Here is a 6,830-nt window from a genome sequence, read left to right on the forward strand (position 1 = left end):
TTTATATAACAATCTATCCAGTGAGAATTAGAAAGTCAGATGAAACACTGGAGAAAAAGTAAGAACAATGCTCAAGGTGAAGACCAATTAAACTAGCACCCTGGGATTGATTTAAAAGCAATGACTGCTTATAATGAAAACCGTAATTCAAAAATGTAATTCACCTCGAGCTAGCATACTTCCTAACATTTGTTACCAGAATGAATATGAGTGTATGTGTATAGTGAATATATTTACTTGAGATCCGTGCAGTGGTTGTGGAAATTTCACTTTTCTCCACTACCAACGTAGCCCTCAAAGCTTTAATCTGAAAATGCTGTCTGTCATTCACTACTCAAACACCGAAAGTCCAGTCTTCCGAAATAGGATRTTTTGTACTGACAGAAAATCTGAGGATATAGTGGTTACTTTGGAGTTTTTATGCTAYGCTGGTCACTAAATGGAAGCATAGATCTTTTTCACTGTTAAAATTCTGTAAGCAAATTGTATGTAAAAAAAAGTCCAAGGGAAAAAAAAACACGAAAAAATAAAACATGAAAAAATAAGTTTCTACAGTATGATTTTATCTCAACACAATCAACTCGTTACTCAAAGCTGCCAAACAAAAMTGCATTACCTCACAAAAATGCATTTTCTATTTTAAGATAGGCATCAATGTTGCACAATTTACTCACTTTCGTTCTCCTGGTGGCATGTTCTGGAAGTCCATGAGGGGGAAACAATCTGGTCAAGTACAGTCGAGTGGTTTCCCTTGCAATAAATCACTCAGTATGGACTCACACAAGCATCAGGATATTAACTCTTTGCTGTTTGTTCAGGGCAGAAGGTCAGGAGATAGCAGCAGATACAGCACAATACTGATTATTCTTAAAAAGAAAAGTACTTGAGGTAAATTTGCTCCTACAAATTTACTWGTATTGACTAAGTTTTGGTGAAAGTTTAGTCATAATCAATGTTCTCCCCTTCTTTGTCTTCTTGTGTCTTTATCAAACAACAAACAAGTGCACAAAAATGTCTGCCTGTCATACTATGGAATTCCAGCCATTCCCACTGAGTCCCATTTTCCTGCCTGCTAATGTAATCGGAGGGAAACAGAATCGCCTTCTCAGTGCCTCAACCTCCAGATAAGACCCATTTATCACAGTCATTCCTTTTCGGGCCACTCCATTCTGATCTGACCAGATTGAGTCCCAGACCCTGACCAGTCACTGAACCAGTCTCCAGAGAAACAAGGTGCACTGATATTGAGCTGAGGTCTGGCTTTTTAACTAATGGAAGCAGCATTATCAAAGTATGTTATAGTATGTTATATGGTTGTATTTAGTAATTATTTTATACATATGAAACTGCTACAAATKTTAAACTTTGGAGGTCTTATTAACATTTCCTGATTTCTTGTAATGTCTCATATAAATGAGTTTTTTTTCCCACTCTGTTGCATTTCTAAATGGAAATGMTCATGAGAAGTGCATGTCGTTCTCACAAGAAGGAAATACGTGACAATACACACTTACAAATTTTKTCAGATTTGTCAGGAATAGTTCAATCAGCAGGCTTTAGAATCAGTCTTCAGTGCAGACCTGCACGCAGAGGCGGTTGCAGGGACCCATACACTCAAACACACACATACAGGATGCAGCAGGGTCCGACAGAAGCAAGTTTAAGTCTGAGAGGTCTGTGCCTGCTTTTTACCATCCTTGATTGAGTGAAACAAGGTTCTGTTTCGTTAAATGTTGTGGCAAACCCTAATCCTCTTGCTTCTTTGGTTCTAGGACAGGAGAGCTTTAGTCTGGCTGCCTATGAAGCCAGACTACATTAGCACTGGTTGTGACTGAAAAGGTTGCTTGTATTTCATGAGTCAAGCCTGGGTGGGTTTTTTTTTCCCTCAATGCATGGAAATTCTTAAAACTCTGGCATGGATTCAGGAAAACATTACCTGTGGCGGTATTTGCGGTGAAGAGGGTACTGATTGCCAACCTCCAATGGTCAGTGATTCTGCACTGAGGCCTGACAGAGTTACCTGCTTGAGCATTCCATGTTCGCCCACACTGGGCACACAACTCTGGCAGCATGAGATCTAAATTGCTTGTGACTGTTCAGCGGGAAATAGAGTCTAGAGTCCTGCTGTGTTCTGAAATGCTCGCTATGTCTCTTAAGACCACATACATTTATATATAAAATAAATATATGTGGTCTTTATATAGCCTTTAAAGTCTGACTTAAACAATAGTTCTGGCATAGATGTAAAATCTTAAATTCTTCATATTTAAAAATGATAATTCATCATTAATTTATAATTTATATAAGTTGAATGCATTTCAAATTCAGCCACATTACAATTTGTAGCTGTGCACAATAAATAAAAAAATAAAAAATGCATCATACTATTTATTTTTCAGTACATGCTTTCTGTTTTGTGGTGGTAAAACAGTTTTTTTTTTCTTTTTCTGAAGATAAATATGGATGCAAATATTCTCCGAGAAACACAGGTTGTAGGGTAATATGGAAGAAGTAGTCCTGCTTTGTCAGAGTCTTAAAGTGCTTTTTAATACTCTGACAAAACACATTTTGTTTTATCCAAMYCAAACTCCAGAAAACTCCAAATTCCATGACTTGTCAAGTACACRCCTAACGASTYACRAGGCCATCACAGGACTGTGTATCTCRGAGAAAGAAAAACAAAAAAAACCTTACCCTGCAAGGTCTTCACATCTAAGATTTATACTGGAGAGTTTATTTACTGCAGTACTTCTCAAATAGCGGGGCCTCACAGGGAGGTGTCAGGGTGGGTGTGAGAAGCGGAGGACTTTCATATTGTCTTTATTCATGCTTGACAGATGAACAAGTCTCTGGGTTCAACATTATGTTGCCAGTGACTGTATATCTACCTATGCRCAGATTCTCATGTCAACCTGACTCACAGACATGTTATTGTACTGTCTCTGCAACATGACATTGGATTGAAAAATCAAAGAGAATGAGAGCTAAAGCACAGGATTGTTTTACATCTAAATGTAACGTAATGTTTTCTTTTAAAGCAGCAAACAGAAACAAGTATGTTCAAGTTAAAAGATTTAGGAAAGCTTGGATTTTAACTTTACACATGAACACAGAACTGTACATCTCTCATCATAGCAGACCACCTTTTTTGTCCTCCACCAGACAGGAGCGGCAGATTTTCTACACAATTTGCACAAAAAACCCCAATGAAAGCTGTTTATGAAAAGGACCAGATTTAAATTTTGATTGTTCAGAGCAAGAGGGAGAAAAAAAATGTCACTGTGACATCCTACAGTAGCGTGATGAGGGTTGGCCTCTGGTATCCGGGTGGAGTGAGGTGGCAAGAGGTGTACAAGGAGGCCTGCGTTTCATCTCTGAGACAGAAAGAATAAGACAAAGATCAAGACGGGGAGCAGATAGACAGTGGAGGAGCAGTAGAGCCAGCAGTTGGACCACACGAGACCAGAGAGGTGAGGGAGCGCAGATGACAGGGGCTTCCTCTGGGTCTGGTGCCTGTTTTCCAAAGGAAGTGCACGAGGCCTAATCTGTGGGCCCCAGAGGAGAGGGACCTGTTGGCCCCCGCTTATTGTCCACTTTATCACCTCCTGCTTTAGATGGGCTTTTCTCAATTTAGACAAGTACTTTTCACAAAACTACATTCTGATTAAAGGGAATTACAAGTTATCTAAAGTATAAAAAGGATAAGCAAGACGCAATGCAAAATGAATTTCTCTGGATCAGTTTGTCCATAAAAATGAACAGTGGGCGACATTGCTTATTTGCATTGTATGTACCCACTTCTCCCATCTTGTATGGTGTCAAGGTAAAGTCAATCAGGGAAAAACAGTGTGGCTTGTGAGGTCAGGAAGTCAATGCTACCACTAGAGCCACAGTTTGTCAGGCTGTCACTTTATAATTAACAGCTGAGGAAGACACAGACACACAATTTCTCGTCCACTCAGAGTGCTTTTTCCCCCACATCCCTCAAGAGGAGATTGCACTTACTTAGATTTGTTTACTTCAATGTTTTAGTCCACCCCACAATTTCTTACTGACTCCAGTTCTTACACTGATGTCAATCCAAGTCTTCTAGCCATGTAGGCTTCAAGCATGATGTATTACGCATAAACATACAAAACCATATTTACAAATTTAAATTCACTCTATAAAAAAAAAAAAAATCTGTTAATGTTTGTGCTCTTTGTTTTGTTAAACTCAATTACATCTGAGGCTGCCTGAAAATTCCTAAAACCTTTGCATAACAGATATCAACAGAATCTTCTTGTTCTTCAGTGGACTTTGTCTAAAAAAAATGCGCTAAGAAGTATTGCATCAGATTCTTTACATCCTCCTCCTCCTCTTGCTATTTTGGAGCTGTTACACACCCTTGCTCCTTTGTTCCCACTGATTAGCTGGTGCACTTCAGGGAGTTGGCCCTGCAGCAGGGATGTCCGATGACCGAGACTCTTCCTCGGAGGATTGCCAAGACATCCAGGTGTTTGTGTGGACAAACACACAGATACACACTTCCTCAACCCCATATCTTCACCTGCAGGTGTGGTCTTTGCCTYCTGTTAGWTCTATTWTGATCATTAGCAGCATTATTGTTGTGGTTTTAACTATTATTTACTTAATTACCTTTTGTTGAATACCGTCACCACAGCTACAAAGGCTGAWTTATTGGGTTGCTTAAAAGCATKTGGAAGTAAAGTGAAAAGTAAGACTGAACTAYATGTATTTTCTTGCCAAATCTTAAAATCTAACATTATGTCGCAATTGTTAATATGATCTAACCCATTTTTCTGTCCTGCTTGTTGTACTTGACACAAGAACAGACTTTATAACCCCAATTCCCGTTTATTTTATTCAAAAGCAGGGTAAGCTAACGTTTTGGTCAGGTTCCTTCACCTAATTCATGATTTACAACAACAACAAAACAGAAAAAAAATTGTAAAAAAAAAAAAAACAGAGATGTCCTAAACAAAGTGATTGAACTATTTGCTGATTTAGTCYCTAAAATTTCACTTGGCAAAGGTGGTGAGAAAACATGTCTGCCAACAGTACATATGCAACCATTGTCTGTGCCAGAAGGGGGAGACAAATGTTCTGCACAACACTGAATGTGTGTGTCTCCACTCAGGATTTCAACAATAAATGTCTGTGGAATTTAAGGATACCTAGCAGGTTAAATTCTTCTAACATTCAATCAAGAAAAATAAACAAAATCTAAGACCTTTTTTTCTGTTTTTTCAAGAAACTGGGATAACTTTAGCAACATACCTGACAACTGCAACTGTTTATTGTGCTGTGGTGGTAGTTCCAGACAGGTCAAGCAATTGTAATAAAACAAGATACAACTTTGCTTGAGTCTTATGGGTAAGATCACCTTCAAGGTTCCAGACAATCYCCTCTACGTTTTCTACAACAGCGAGTGTTCTTCTTCCCTGTCTCTATCACACACATGAWCACATTCCTGTAGTGAATGTCAGCCCTTTTCTTACTCTGGAGCTATGCATCAAACAGAATAGAGAGCTGACCTCAGCCCCTTTCAAAAGGAGCTTCTAATCCAGCATTCTTAACTCGATTACAAAGTGTCAAGAGGGATCAGAGAGACGCTCTCACCTGTCATCTCTCACAGCAGCGGGACACAACTCTGAGAAATGAAATCCTGCCAGACGCAATTGGAAAGCAGACAGGCGGGAGACAGCAAATGAGGGGCAGAGACACTGGAGATAGCATAAAGTAATCCTTCATACCTTTGCACATCAGAGAGAGACATCAAATTTGACAGGGTTTGTTGGACGTATTACACTTTTGCTTATCCATTTTCATGCTTTTTTTATTGCTCATTCACACAATGCACACACTTCTATTTTAAGATCAGTTAAGAGAATTAAAGCTTAGTCTGCAAATTATAGTGTGGACCATCTGAACATAAGCAGAAAAAAAGTGGCCTGCCTGCTAATTAAGGAGTTCTGAGTTCTTCTCATCCAGTTTGACTCTGATAACACATCACTTCTGATGGGTCAATATGAAGTATGTGACTAAGCTTTCATAGTGCCCGCCCACCAGATATTATATTTTGCTCTCACTTACATGACAAACAAATCTGACCGCATGGAAAAACAAAAAGTCATTGTGTGTCATTTTACTCATATTCATATTCCACSTCTGCACCTACTTGTAGCCATTTTATTTTAACACCTTTCTTTATCATATTGTGTACAAACTATATCATACCAATGTGCTTCACCATTAAATATCAGTTTGTTTCCACTGGTAGATTTGATTTTTTGTGATGGAGTTTGACAAAATACAAATGAAAATAATCTAATTTAATATTCAATTTAATTGGGATGTCTGATATTGGCAGGATTTCAACCCTGTTGGTAACTTGTGCTCCTGTGTCGACCCTAAGATGAGKATAAGTGACTTCCACCTGAGACTTACTAGAGCGATTTGATGCATCAACTCTCTCTGTTTTCCTTTCTCTCATTCCCGCCTGGCATGTTGTGTGAAGGCAGGAAGCCGCAGGATTCACCAGTGGCTCATTAAAACCCATTAAGGAGCCGAGCGCAGACAGGATGCTGGTCGTGAGTAGAGGAAAAGCGAGGCAGGGCCGAGGACACTGCTACACTTTCTGTCCCCTCGGCCGCACCCACCTATGCTGCCTTGCACTCGCGCTCTGTTATCTGCTCTGCACAGCACTTCCTATGGCCCCACACGTATTCCAGCTAGACCCTGCTTTTAGCTCTGCCAACTCACGTCTCACACCCCCTCTGACCTGAGTGTGTGATGAACTGGCCAGGCGATAACACATTTTTCACTCT

This window comes from Poecilia reticulata, linkage group LG17, assembly GCF_000633615.1.
Source record: "Poecilia reticulata strain Guanapo linkage group LG17, Guppy_female_1.0+MT, whole genome shotgun sequence".
In the NCBI taxonomy this organism is placed as follows: domain Eukaryota; kingdom Metazoa; phylum Chordata; class Actinopteri; order Cyprinodontiformes; family Poeciliidae; genus Poecilia; species Poecilia reticulata.